The sequence below is a fragment of the Bubalus kerabau genome, chromosome 18, assembly GCF_029407905.1.
Source record: "Bubalus kerabau isolate K-KA32 ecotype Philippines breed swamp buffalo chromosome 18, PCC_UOA_SB_1v2, whole genome shotgun sequence".
In the NCBI taxonomy this organism is placed as follows: Eukaryota; Metazoa; Chordata; class Mammalia; order Artiodactyla; family Bovidae; genus Bubalus; species Bubalus kerabau.
This window is the reverse complement of record NC_073641.1, coordinates 57,115,923-57,131,122: the sequence shown is the minus strand read 5'-3', so window position 1 is coordinate 57,131,122 and position 15,200 is coordinate 57,115,923. Positions and strand designations below refer to the sequence as shown.

Below are 15,200 nucleotides of genomic sequence, written 5' to 3'. Positions count from 1 at the left end.
TTTTTCTGGACAGTTTCTCTAAAATATTATAACTAAACTGACTCTGTTTCCCTTGCCAAGAACACTAGAATGACAGCTTCTCTGGTGTGTCTATGACATCATCAGCTTCTCTTCCCACCCCCTTCCCTTCCCATGCAATGCGTGTTATTGGCATGCTTTGAAGAGCTCTGTCAAAATTACTGAATCACTTTGTCCTAGTCTCTTCCTTTACCACCAAATTAATTAAAGCACCAGCTCTGCTTTTCTTCTGTAGCATTCATTACTCACATTATGTGCCACTACCTTTTTTCTTTTTTTAACTAGAGTACATTTTTATTTATTTTAATATATGAATACAAACCAAAATGACATGGAATATTTGAACAGTAGCAAAGTTAATTTTTTTTTTGTTTTTGTTGTTGACAAAGTAATGTCTCTGCTTTTTATTTTTTTTATTTATTTTTAAATTTAAATTTATTTATTTTAATTAGAGGCTAATTGCTTTACAATATTGTATTGGTTTTGCCATACATCAACATGAATCTGCCACGGGTGTACACATGTTCCCAATCCTGAACCCCCCTCTCACCTCCTTCCCCATACCATCCCTCTGGGTCATCCCAGTTTACCAGCCCCAAGCATTCTGTATCCTGCATGGAACCTGGACTGGTGATTCATTTCTTATATGATATTATACATTTTTCGATGCCATTCTACCAAATCATTCCCCCCTCCCTCTCCCACAGAGTCCAAAAGACTGTTCTATACATCTGTGTCTCTTTTGCTGCCCCTACCTTTTAAGATTAACCATCAGAAATTAAAAGATGGAAAAAACCCTCATTCAAATAAAGCATAGTTTCTGACTCTAGGTCTCTTACTCTTTTCTCTTCCTACCTTCCTTCCTTTCTTTCTATTTGGTATGTTGAAATTATGCTTTATACTAACGAGGATATTTGCTAACCTTGTAAACACTCCTTCAGATTTGAAATCTTGTGGAAAAGATGCAGTATTTCATTTATTTCCCAAATAATAGCTCTTGAATTAGTGCCTATGAAAGAGGACTCCTTTGCCTTGATTAATAAGGTCCAAATGCTGAGGCAGATCTCATCTGCCATGATTTGGCAGACATTTTTTGGCCACATGTTTTTCTTCCATTTTTTAACTGACATGACAAAAAATGTAAATATCAGCATGTTCTGAGATATAGTTCAAATGGTTTGCAAGTTCTACGCATTGAGTTAAAAGGTAGTTACCTATATAACCCAGATTATCATTACATAATTTCATAGAACTGCCTTACACATGGATTCTGCCAGTGCTCATGATGACAAAAATGGGTTTCAAATTATTGTATTACCAAAGAGATGCCAAGTAGAGGTTTCATGTAGTTTTGGACAGGAAGTATAATTGGCATACTGAGTCTTAAGTCACAGCATTAATGAATATCCCCAAAACAAAACAACTTTAACTAAGTAATCTATTTCCTATTCAGGTCATTGATCATTCCAACTGAATCATTGCATGGATGTTTAGCAACATATGAAAATTGATGGCATCTAAACTGAGACTTGAGGGAAAATAAAGGATGAGATTTAAGCAGAGGTCCTGAGTCAGGAAAGAACTGATCATTGATACGAAGCTGATGAAAAGTCAGGAGTAAAGTAAGCTGGGTGGATGATATTACCAGATAGGCTAGGATATAAGCTGGGCCTAATTTAAACAGGGTTTTACAAAGCATACAAAAATGGTGGAGATAAAATGGGATCCATGATATAAGGACCTTTACTAATAATAGTTGATATTTACATTTATTTTCTAATTTAATTATCATTAACACCCAAGAAGATAGAAGAAGCTATAATTATCTCTACTTTACAAGTGAGGAAGTTGTAGCACTAAAATGCTGAATAACCTTTCCAAGGTCATATATCTAGTGAATATTGGTGCCAGGATATGTATTCAGACCATCTGACTTCAGATTCTGAGCTGCAAATCCATCTGTCTGAAAAAAGTGGAAGACTGGCTTTCATCTGGGAGTATACACTACCAATGGAGAAGAAAAGGGGAACCCACTCCAGTATTATTGCCTGGAAAAACCCATGGACAGAAGAGCCTGGTTGGCTACAGTCCACGGGGTCACCAAAGTTGGACACAACTTAGTGCCTAAACCAGCGCGGCATACACTACTAAAAGAGGATAACATTGGGAATTATGATGTATTAATGGAGAGATTGCCCTTGGGGGAACAATTGAAGTACTAAGAAAGTGAGATCTGATAGTTTGATCCTCAACTAGAGGAGAAGGAATCAATTCTATAACAGTGGTTGGAATTTATTTCATTATGAGAAGTATCCTTCAGGAGATGTGAGTTTGATCCCTGGGTCAGGAAGATTCCCTGGAAGAAGGTATGGCAATACACTCCAGTATTCTTGCCTAAAGAATCCCATGGGCAGAGAAGCATGGTGGGCTATGGTCCATAGGGATGCAAAGAATTGGATGCAACTGAAGCAACTTAGCATGTATGCATGGAAACATATGTTGTATTCTCATGTATCTCACAAATACTTTTCCTTTTGGCCATATAAGAAAATATACTTCCAGCCTCCTTGCATTTAGGCATGGTAACATGATTAATTCTCTTCAAAGAAAAGTGAGAAGTGGGAATGTATGATTCTTCTAAGCTAAGGCACTTGAAAGTCTCCAAATAGTTCTCCAGATTTTTTCTTCCAACATATAGTAGAAAAATGGATGTCTCAATGGTCAAATGAGCTGGCAGCAAGAGAAAAGTAGTTCGGTTGCCTAGTGGCAACTGCTGTGTAATGCCACAAGAAGGATGGCTCCCTTGGAGAGTCACCTTCTCTGGCAAGGGAACTATGGTGCTAAGTCATTGATATAGTCTAACTCATCCTCAAAAACACAGAGAATGAAAGGAGGGACCAGTTGCAGAGAACAACATGTAAAGAGGCACTAAGCTTAGAATATAAACAAGTAGCCCTTGGCTGAAAATCAGTGGAAGAGTTTTTTTCTGACTCAGTTCTTCTAATTCTGTTTCTTCTCTGACCACCCGCTATGGTGATGGACACTGTAATTCTATTGAACTTGCTTTATTTTCATAGTCTTACTTTTCATGGAACACCTCACATCTCCAGAAATGATAATTTGGAAAATGCTTTTCCGGGTCTTAATTTTTTTTAATGTGCTTAATTACTATATTAACTACAACCATAACTCTTAATTACCGTTCTTACTTCAACTGTGTAGATTTATCCATCCAGAGAGATGATGAACACTGGTGAGGAAGATATTAGGATGGCTTACATTTTTATATATTTCTCTCTCAAGAGATCCAAACTTCTTCAGGGAGTATTACAATCCATCCATTCATTAATTCATACATATTAATCTATACTGATCAGCTGTTACTAGATCATAGAAATAAAGGATGCTTGAATAACTTATTCTTAATTTTCAGGGAAAATTGCAGCCCAATGGTATGGCTTTGAATTATATATAGTGTAAAGTCATCCAACAATATAGTGGGAACTAACTATTCTTGCCAATAAATGTGCCTTTTGGTGATCAATCACAGTGATAAAACTTCTAATTTTTAAGTCTGCTTATGAATCTCACCAATACTCAACTTATAGAACTGTACAGAAATAAAAATACACAAGAAAAAGTACTTACACAGACATAATATTTTCTTGCCCATAATTTTTTTATTGTTTTTGAGAAAAGATAGGCACATGGAAAATTAAATCCTATTAAATGTGTTGCCATAAGACCTGTTGATGAATTGCAAAGAAAAACCAGGAAAGGAGAATGTTTCTTTCTTCATTTGTGTCAGGCCCACTGTGGCTTGATTGTTATATAAGAAAAAAGGACTTGCTAATATTCTTGGTCAGAGATGGAGAAATGGATTTTAAAGAAATTACAAGTAGAAGTAATCTACTTCTGTGCTCCAAAGGACATGGTCTCTCTACTCTCCTACTTTATTTATTTATTTTTTATTTCTTGTAATGACTTCTCACATTTTCTGTTCTCCTGTGTCACAAAGATACCTAAAATGTGCTGTTTGTTTTTCTGTTTTCTACCTCCTTTGTGTAGTAAAAGAAGTGAGGATTTCCCAAGGAAAGTTAGTTCTCTCTTTTTCAGTGTCAACTTCTTTCTCTCTGTTTTTGACAGTGCACGATTTGGAGATTCCTAGAAACATGACCACGGTTCTTTCTTGGACTTTAACCTCTAGGATGAACAGGAAATAAGTGGTCAGAGTTTAAAGACATTCACTGCTGGCTGCAATCACAGGGAAGCTGTCAGTGGTAAGCAGGAGATGAGAGCTGAGTTTTGGAGTAGGACAGGCAAACAGGAGATGGGAGCATATTTTTAAGATGCCGAACAAGAAGTGAACCTAGATAATTAAAGTAGGTACATAAGTTGAAAACTTTCCAGCATAGTACTTGGGACCCTGTAGAAAATCAAGTGAGGAAATATTGAAAAATACGCCTTGGAGGTGAAATGTGAGCTTCTAGCGATGTAGTCACTGGAGAACTTTGTGCTGGGCAATGAGTTGGTATTCCCTTTTGTCATCCACACTCCTCTCCAACTCCTGTACAATTTCACTTTAGGCATACCGTAAATTCTCAGGAACGTGCTTTACACTCACTCTCTCACTTTTATATTTCTCATCCACTTTTCAACCCACAAGGTCTAGCTTCTCTCTGCTGCTGCGCTAAGTCACTTCAGTCGTGTCCGACTCTGTGCGACCCCATAGATGGCAGCCCACCAGGCTCCCCCGTCCCTGGGATTCTCCAGGCAAGAACACTGGAGTGGGTTGCCATTTCCTTCTCCAATGCTTGAAAGTGAAAAGTGAAAGTGAAGTCACTCAGTCGTGTTTGACTCTTAGCGACCCCATGGACTGCAGCCCACCAGGGTCCTCTGTCCTAAAGTGGTCACAATTCCTCCTATGATGTGATCTCTCACTTTCAATTCAACTTTTATTCTTTTTATAACACTCTACCACTCAGAGTTTTTTTTTTTTTTAACACCATAGATCTTTGTTATAGCTACTAATTTAATGATCCTCTCCCTTCTTAAATTCCTACAATAGAATATCTTGTACCAGCTGGCTTCTAAGTGGGATTGCTAGCTGTGGGTTTGTGATCCCATCATCTTCCACTCAGACGTTTAAACGTTCATCAGTCCATGTCCCTCTCTCTCTCTCTCTTTTTTTTTTTTTTTTTTGTTTAAAGGTTTCCATTAGTCTCCCATTACGATAAAATTCAAAGCCTACCAGGCTCTATTCCATCTTTCTCAAACTTCACCTCACAGAATCTCCTATGTTTCACTTTAAGCTTCAGTCATACCCAGACTTTCCCAATATTCCCCAGTTTTTTCCCTACCTCAGATCTTTTTCTGGTCCCTGAGCCTAGAGTCATACAAGCTCTTGTCCAGTATTATAGCACTTACTTATTTCCTTTATAGTGCCTATGATTTTAGAATGTTAGGAACTTAATTTTTGTGAAGCTTAATTCATATGAAGCTTTATTTATTTATTATTTATTATTGTTTCCACATCAATATTTCTTGAATGAATGAATATTTGTTGTAAGGCAATGGATCTTACCGTGGATTTTATATATATGGCTGCCTCAGGTCCTAGTTGTGGCATGTGAGTTTTTTATTTTTATTTTTTTTGTAGTGCGCAGACTCTCTAGTTTCTGTACAAGAACTTAGTTGCCCTGAGGCATATAGGCTCTTAGTTCCTAGAGCAGTGATCAAATGCACGTTCCCTGGATTGAAAGGCAGATTCTTAACCATTGGACAACCAGGGAAGTTCCATACTGTGTATTTCTGAGTGAAGTATTTTCAAAACAGATAATCAATTTGCAAGTTAAATTTCTAGTTTTTCTTTTTTAAAAAAATTAAATTAAATAAATGCCATACTTCTTACCATTACTTACATTTATATTTATTTTTTCTCTCAGTATATTTGGCATTTTAGTTTTAAAATATCACTTTTATTAATATGCTATTTTCTCAGTCATTCATCTGTTGAATCCTCAGTTATACTGTGGTCAACAGCATTTATACATCGGTTGTTGTCATTTAGTCTCTAAGTCATTTCTGACTCTTTTGTGACCCCAGGGACTGTAGCCTGCCAGGCTCCTCTGTTCATGGGGATTCTCCAGGAAGAAAACTGGAGTGGATTGTCATTCCCTTCTCAAGGGATCTTTCCAACCCAGGAATTGAACCAGTGTCTCCTGCATTAGCAAGCAGATTCTTGACTACTGAGCCACCTAGGAAGCCCTTACAAATGGGTACAGAGTATAAAAAGATGCATCATATTCTACTTTGAAAATCCAAAAAGTACTCTGTACTAACTTTATCTTTTTCTAAAAGCAATTAGTCTAGTCAAGGCTATGGTTTTTCCAGTGGTCATGTATGGATGTGAGAGTTGGACTATAAAGAAAGCTGAGCGCTGAAGAATTGATGCTTTTGAACTGTGGTGTTGGAGAAGACTCTTGAGAGTCCCTTGGACTGCAAGGAGATCCAACCAGTCCATCTTAAAGGAGATCAGTCCTGGGTGTTCATTGGAACGACTGATGTTGAAACTGAAACTCCAATACTTTCGCCACCTCATGTGAAGAGCTGACTAATTTGAAAAGACCCTGATGCTGGGAAAGATTGAGGGCAGGAAGAGAAGGGGATGACAGAGGATGAGATGGTTGGGTGTCATACCCGACTCAATGGACGTGGGTTTGGGTGGACTCCAGGAGTTGGTGATGGACAGGGAGGCCTGGCATGCTGCGGTTCATGGGGTCGCAAAGAGTCGGACGTGACTGAGTGACTGAACTGAACTGAACTGAAAAGCAATTAGGTGTTCATGATATTTGCTTAAAGCCTAATGAATACCAATGGTTCTTTTCACTTTTGACTTTTTAAACATGAATTTTAACACAGGCCTTCTTTGTTAAGCAAATGAATGAAACAGAACCTTCAGGAAGAAAATCACCCAAAATGTAAATTTAAATACATATACATGTGTGTGAAAAAGTATGTGTATACATATCTTGCACACACACACACATATATATACATGAAGAAATACAATTCAGGATTTCAAAGGCTGGTAAAATAGATGCCTTTTAAGGACCTTTCAAACTTTGAAGCACAGCATTTGATGAATTGCATCTATTGTCTAAGAGTGACCAGAAATCACTGAGATCAAGTGGACATTTTCACTCATTTGATTCAATTGAGTCTGTTTTAAAAACAGATTGAAATTCAACAAATTCACTCAACTGTATGGATGCCTGCTGCATGCCAGGCTGGGTGCCAGGTAATGAGGATTCCAAGATGAAGGAAGCATATGCCCTGCCCTGGGGCATTTCATAATCTTGTAAATGAGACTGTCATGACAAACAAAATAGATGTTGTATCTATAGTATGAGAAAAATTAAGGTTCAGACATAAAAAGTTGATATGTAGTCTCCGGCAATTATTAATCATTGTCTCTTAACTTCAACCCCTTCTCTACACCCTGCTTGCTGATTAGGGAGCTGGGATTCAGATCACTGCATTTCTGCTCTGTCAACTGTCTTTCTATTTGGCTCCGCCAATAAAAGGTATCAGAGGAGGCTTTCAAGGCTGGAGGAGAGAGAGACTTGTTCCTTCCTGTCTACCTTACATGGGCTTCCCGTCTGCTTGTGTTCCTGTGAGCATCACTGCTGCATCTCCTCACCCTGGAGGCAGCAGCTATTTCTGTAGCAGCAGCTGAATGCAGTCTGCATTTTTGCCAACAGTTGCAGAATCAGCCACATCTTGTCTTCCATCCAGGAACACCATTTCAGTCCCTCCTGAAAGGTCTGAGTTTCAGCTCCCAGAGGCCCTTCCTTTAAGTTTCTAAGTTTTTGTCATTGTCCCCTTGTTTCCTGAGCATTTGGGCTCATGGTTTGTTTTTTGCTTTTTTTTTAATAGTAGCTACCTTTATGATAGATACCTTAGCATTTTCTTTTCATCCTTTGTATTATTTAACACTTTCTTAAATCTTTCCATTCAAGTAACTGGCATGATTTTAGTCAAATAGGCTCTGGCTGATAAATATTTTCACAAAAAGAAAAATTTTTCCTTTAATTTTTCTAGGTGTCCTATATGATTGGGGACAGCATAACGACGAGAATGATCAACGAAAATATCAGTGAAAATATAAGAAATAATTGTAAATATGTAAAGCAATCATCAAGACCATTCTGTACCTATTTTGAACCCGAAATGGATTAAAAACAGAAGTGATTATTTATAGGGAAGCAGAAGATAAAAGAGAAAAAAATTGTATGATGGAAGTGGGGGAGTATTCTTGGCATATGGGCCGTAGGAACAGAGTGCAGATTTTGACCAGCTGAAGGCTAAATCATCTGAGTGAAAAAACATCTTTCAGAAAGCTTATATTATAAATGCATGTAAGAGAATTGCAGGGGAAATTTTTTCAAAATAACCAGGTACCTGTGGAGTCACTTTTGATATGACACAGCATTTCTTATCGTAGAAATACAGTTGTTCAAATTTAGAACTCATAGTAGAGTTTTTACAAGATTCTGGCAGTAATTCCTGCACATCCATAACTGTCAGTAGAGTAATTGCATTGTCACTATTAGGAGGTGGTTATCAGCACACTGCTTTTATAACAGGAAATTTGTGAAGTCTCAATTCTCCAAATTCTTTCATTTTTAAAGGTTGGAAAACAAACAAACAAAAAAAAACAGTCCTTTTCCTCTGAGACCCCTACTCCAATAAGGATGACAAAATCAATTTTTTTTTTCCTGTAATTCAATTTATTATTTTTTTAATTTTCTCTTTTATTTTTTATTTTTTTAAATTTAATTTTATTTACCTTTACAATATTGTATTGGTTTTGCCATATATCAAAATGGAGAGGGTGGGATGATTTGGGAGAATGGCACTGAAATATGTATAATATCATATATGAAACGAGTCTCCAGTCCAGGTTCAATGCACAATACTGGATGCTTGGGGCTGGTGCACTGGGACAAAATCAAATTTAACAAAACTTGAAAGTGAAAAGTTAAAGTGAAAGTCTCTCAGTCGTGTCTGACTGTTTGAGACCCCATGGACTATATAGTCCATGGAATTCTCCAGGCCAGAATACTGGAGTGGGTAGCCTTTCCCTTCTCCAGTGTATCTTCCCAACCCAGGGATTGAACCCAGGTCCACCACATTGCAGGCAGATCCTTTACCAGCTGAGCCACAAGGGAAGCCCAAGAATACTGGTGTGGGTAGCCTATCCATTCTCCAGGGGATATTCCTGATTCAGGAATTGAACCGGGGTCTTCTGCATTGCAGGTGGATTCTTCACCAACTGAGCTATCGGGGAAGCCCTGATAAACTTAACTAAGTCATTTAAGGAGGTAAGGGATAAATTAGTGCTAGAATTAAGAGTAGTCCAGGACACACTAACCACTGACCATTTCTCATTGTCTTTCCAAATATAATTTTATGCCTGGAGACAAGAACCATCTTTGAATCAACCTTTTTTCTGTTGCATCTTACTGTTGTTGAATGCACTCAATGGAGCAAGAAAGAACAAATTTGGAAAGCCTTATTCTGACCTTTAGCCCAGGCCACTGGGGATGGGGTTGAGTGATGAGAAGCTCCATGGGATCATCCTTGGGCAACACAGTTCAAAGTGACTGCCACTGAATGTGTTTCTGTTCCCTTAACTATTATAAAGAGGGGAAAATACACAAAAAGGAGAAATGTTTAGAAGGGAAACCCAATCAGTATAGGCATTATTGCAAAGAAAACATTTTACTCCTTCCTAGGTGATAACAGAGAGGATAATTTATTACATTAGAGACTGGTTTATTTAATTTTCCCCCTACTGATTGGGAAACAGGTGAGATAATCACTTTTCTTATCATACCTTGCTTCCCTTCCTGTCCTCTTGGGCCAACAGCTCAGGTCCATCCCTCAGTTTAGATCAATTCAGTTCAGTCGTTCAGTCGTGTCTGACTCTTTGTGACCCCATGGACTGCAGCATGCCAGACCTCCCTGTCCATCACCAACTCCTGGAGTTAACTCAAACTCATGTCCATCCCTAGGGAGGTCCAAGCTGTGTGGTTCAACATAATTGCCTCTAACTGCCTGTGAGCGCTGAAATTTAAGTTGATTTAATTAAACACATGTCTAAAGATGTTAGTTTCTCTATTGCAAGATTAACTTTCAAGTTCAGTAGCCACATATGGTTAGTGGCTGCATCTTAGACAACTCAATGTCCATCATCTTAGTGTTCCAAAGAACACATCTGTCATTTCAGAAAGTTCCCCGGGACAGTGTGGACTCAAAAGCATCAACCTAGTAAACATGCAAAGTATTTTTCTTCTATTTTCCATCCCTATTAACTTAGTGTGTTAAAAAAAATTGTGCTTGTAGCAAATTATTTTTTTTCCAAATTGTTGGAAGAAAATGGAGGGACAGAAAATTTATTAATGCCTCAAGTAGCATAGGGGCTTCTCAGATGGCTCTAGAGGTAAAGAATCCACCTGCCAATGCAGGAGGTATAAGAAACACAGGTTCAGTCCCTGGGTTGGGAAGATCCCACGGAGGAGGGCATGGCAGAGCACTCTAATATTCTTGCCTGGAGAGTCTCATGGACAGAGAAAGAAGTCTGGCAGTCTACGGTCCACACCAATGCAAAATGTGAGACACGACAAAAGCAACATAGCACGCACGCATGCAGGTAGCATAGTCAAAGCATTTGAGCGGAAGGGTTGTACTTGAGAGTGATAGATAATGTATTTTCCAAAGCCTTAAAACAGAAGATTTGGAAACCATTTGCAGGGACTTGCCTTATGAAGTAGTAGTGCCACCAAGTGTCGGGTGAAAGAGGTTAAATTTTTGGAAAACACTTGATAAAAATTCTGACTTAAAAGGATTAACAGAATTAACCATAGTGGCCATTAAGCTTGTATAGATAGAATCACATTTCAAAGCTTTATACATCATTATTTATTTAGTTTAGAACACAGTAAAGATGGATACAGTTACAAATATTCTGTGCTTAATATCCTTTTTATTCTAGATAAAAGAGATAAACAGTGCAATCATTTGAAGTGGATTATTGGTTTTCTCTTGTACTTTGGCTCAAGTATGTTTAGATACTTTGAAATGTCCAACACTGCAGTTGTGTATGGCAAGCGTTTAAGAATTTTTTAATCAGTGGTTTTGCCACTGCCTGTGATCTTCTATATCTTTCTGATTCTACTTCATTTCGCCAATCCTTACACCCTACCTTCTCTCCCTTCACACCTTGTAGATTACTGTCTGTCTTTGTGGAGATTTTCATCCAAATTATGACTTGCATTTTATGATTAGGAAAGCCATAGACAGAAAAAAATGATGGTTTTCATTTTCTGTGTTGTCTTTGTCACAGATTGAGGGAGGAAAAGTCCAGGGTTTCTCCACCTCATTTATAACTGCAGCAGAAACCTAATTTTACTTGTCCTCTGTTGCCATGGTTACAAGTTTTCTGATTTCAACAGGTCAGTACAAGCTTTCAGTTTACATAAGGTCGTGGGTAATTCATCTCAGCATTGCAATAACAAAAACCCAGCTCTTCTTTCCTGTTTTAAAAGGATAATCTATCAAACCTCTGAAAGCACAATTAGTTCTGATTTCCATAATTTATTATTCTCATTCTCATTCTCTTGTTTGTGGCTTTGTGCTTATGTTTAAGTACTTCAAAATAAGAGGTGCTGGTGTATAGCAACCATTAACAGTTCTCTATACTACTAGAGATCTAAACTGGCTATTTTGCAAACAATACTCCTGTGATGAATGTATTCAACAAAGCTTCACTTAAAAAATACAGGTCAGATGGGAGTAATTTTTGTCAAGTATTAATATATCTACTGATACATTGTTCTCATTGTTCATCAGCTATAGGCATGTTGTTGGTTTTTGTTATACCCAATTAAAGAAAATAGTGGAAATCATAATACTAACATATTGAAGTTATGGCCAGGTGGAATTCTCCTCCTTTGAGGGCAAGAAAAGATTCTGAGTGGAGAAAATGGGGGAGAATAAATGAGAATCTTTGTAATAAGAGGCAGAGGGAAGATTATCCATTATGTGGGAGAACCAAGGTATGAATAGATTTAAAAATTATACGTGTGCACACATGTACATACACAATGTGTGTATATTTGTACATACATGTATGAAATTAATATATTGTGTGTACATGTAAACACACATGCATGTATACATACATTCTTTACTTACAAAGGAGATGGGTTTATATTCATATTTTTATTTGCATAAAATAGGGATCAGGTAACAAAAATTCAAACACTAAGGAGTAGTGTGGACTTTGGTGAACTGGAAGCACTAATTCATACAAAAGTGTTCAGATTGATGTTTTTCAACCTTATAGTAGCTAAATAGGTAGTATGGCCATGTATCTCTGTATGCCAGGGGACTGACTGTCGAGTTTCATGCCTACTGTCACTTTCAAATGCATCTTGCTTTGCACTATGGATCGCATGGCCATCTTACAAACGCAACATAGCGGAGTGACCCATTTTGACCAGGGTGCCAGTTTGGAATCCCTTGTACTAAAGTCTTCCCGAAGAGTGTTATACAAGATAAGTTAGTCAAAATTTATTCCTAAAATATAAGCATGCTGTAAAAATTAGTTCATATAAGAAATGTGATTTTTATAATAAGGGGAAGTAATATGAATATAATTGCTTTGTTGAGAAATTTTTCAAATATCCTTATAGTTGACAACATTTGTGAATTTCTCAATTTTTCATGATTTGCGTAAGTTAGTTAAGATAGATCTTTCCTGTACATAAAGTGCTAACTTCTTCTGAACCACCATATCTACTGTTATTACTCCTATTTTGTCTTCTTGGGTTAACTCAGTAACTTTTATACCCTTTGTGGGCTGTGGTTAAAGAATTTGCCTGCCAATGCAGGAAACATAAGAGACATGGGTTCTATCCCTGGGTCAGGAAGATCCCTTGGAGGAGGAAATGGCATCCCACTTCAATGTTCTTGACTGAAGAATCCCATGGACAGAGGAGCCTGGCAGCTTAAACACACACACACACACACACACACACACACACACACACACACACACACACACACAGAATCCCACTACATAAGAACAAAGATGTTGTGGTTGAAGATATAAGAAGATATTAGATGGAGGTTTCCAAGCTGTTCTTCTGCATCCCTTTGTCTGCTCTGCTTTTCACCAAACTGGCCCCAAGTAAACTCTCTAGACCTCTAGGGCTCTGAAAACATAATCTCAAAGAAGCACCATTATGAAAGCATCATCTCAAATAAATCTCCAATGGGAAAAATAATAGAGTTTAAAGTTAGACTTTGGGATTTCATCTCAATGTTTAGAAATTGTGTGTCCATGGATATAGCTTAAACTTGGTTACTCTTTAATATAATTGAGATGTAGAGATGGTGTACAGAATTCATGATAAATAGTATTCCTAGTGCCTGCGGATGTTTCTCAAGATTACAATTCTGGGCCAGCAAACTTGCCAATAGGACAGCTTAATGACAGAGCTCAACTGAATGACAGAGAGCTACACTTTGGCTTCTCGTTTCTTCATGCATAACATACCTTTGATAAGTTAACTCTTATCATTTAAGAGGGGTTGTAGCAACTAACTCTCTTTATTTCCCTCCCTACATTTGTGATTCTCACTTTGCCTGTGAATCAGAATCACTGTGGATCTTCTTTTAACTAAATAGGTCAGTTGCTACTCAAAACCTACCGATCGAGGATTCTCAGTGTTTGGACCAACGAATCTAATTGTAAAGCTGCACAATTGGCCACTGTTAAGAACGACTGCTCTGAATTCTCTTGTACAACTATTTTTTTCTTCTTTCCAAAGTCGATGTATTCATCAGTTCCCATTCTTCCCTTAAGCCTGACTTAAGATATTTATTTGTGGATGGTAAATTGGATAAGAGCGCAATCTTTTGTAGCTAGCATGTCTATATGTAAGTCCTGGTGCTACCAGTGATCAGCTAACTAACACTAGACACTTTCCATCTTTGGGCTTCACTTGCCTCATCTGAAAAATTGGTTTATGGCAAGCAGCAAGCACGCAGTTAGATGAGTGCTTTGAACCTAGTAAATAGTTAACAACACTAATTCTCATCATCAGAATTACTTGGGTGTTCTTTTCATTTGACATCCATCCTTGAAATCATTTTTTTTTTTCTTCTCTTAAAAACAAAAGGAAAAATAACAGAAGCCAAACACAGCTTTTCTCTTACATTTGCATAATTTTAAATTATGACTTTTATTCTCCAGGTAATACAGATTCAAAACTTTGGAGACATTTTTTCCATTTCTGTTCAGCTTTTATTAGCCACAAGGGATGTGCTCTTATTAGCATCTGTAATACAGAAATAGCCTGTTGACTGTGCCTGAGGTTTCAATCTCTTTAATTCCATTCTTTAAATCTCCCTCTGAATAATGTTCCTAACTACTATATTTTATGACCATTTTACTCCCTAGGTCAAAGAACATTTAAGATGTTCTTTGGCATTCAGTGCTTATGAAACAAAACATAATCTCCTTAGTATGGACTTCAAATATAATCTTAATAAATGATCAAAGTAGAGCTATGATAGAAGCATTGCCATTAGTGGGGAATCTGAAATTAAGATTCTTATGAAGCTGTATGTCTTGATACCTCAGGATAGTGTTAACAGGTTTCTTATGTCAGCAGTGAGACATTTGTCTCTGATATATAATCAGAAACATTTTACTTTTATCTATTACTTAATCTTTGCTCACTTATGAAGTAGGTCTTTTCAACACTTCCCTAATTATTTTGTCAGTAGATATACAGACACAGGTATTGTTTCTAATGTTTATAATGGTATAATATATAACAGAATATTATCCAGCCATAAAAAAGAGTCACACAGAGTCAGACATGACTGAAGCCACTTAGCAGCAGCAGCAGAAGGGGGAATTGGATGAAGGTGATCAAAAGGTCCAAATTTGAGTTACAAGAAAATGAGTACTAGGAATGCAATATACAACGTGATTAATATAACTAAAACTCCTGTATGTTATACATGGAAGTTGTTAAGAAAATAGATCCTAAGAGTTCTCATCACAAGGAAAGCAAATTTTTTCTTTTTCTTCTATTTTGTAT

General features: G+C 37.3%; 1 pseudogene; it reads right to left on the bottom strand.

Annotated features, from left to right (window-relative positions):
- The window catches only part of LOC129633043 (aurora kinase B-like), an 83,035-nt pseudogene extending 69,093 nt beyond the window's left edge, over window positions 1-13,942 (bottom strand).
- Between the last annotated feature and the right edge of the window lie 1,258 nt (window positions 13,943-15,200).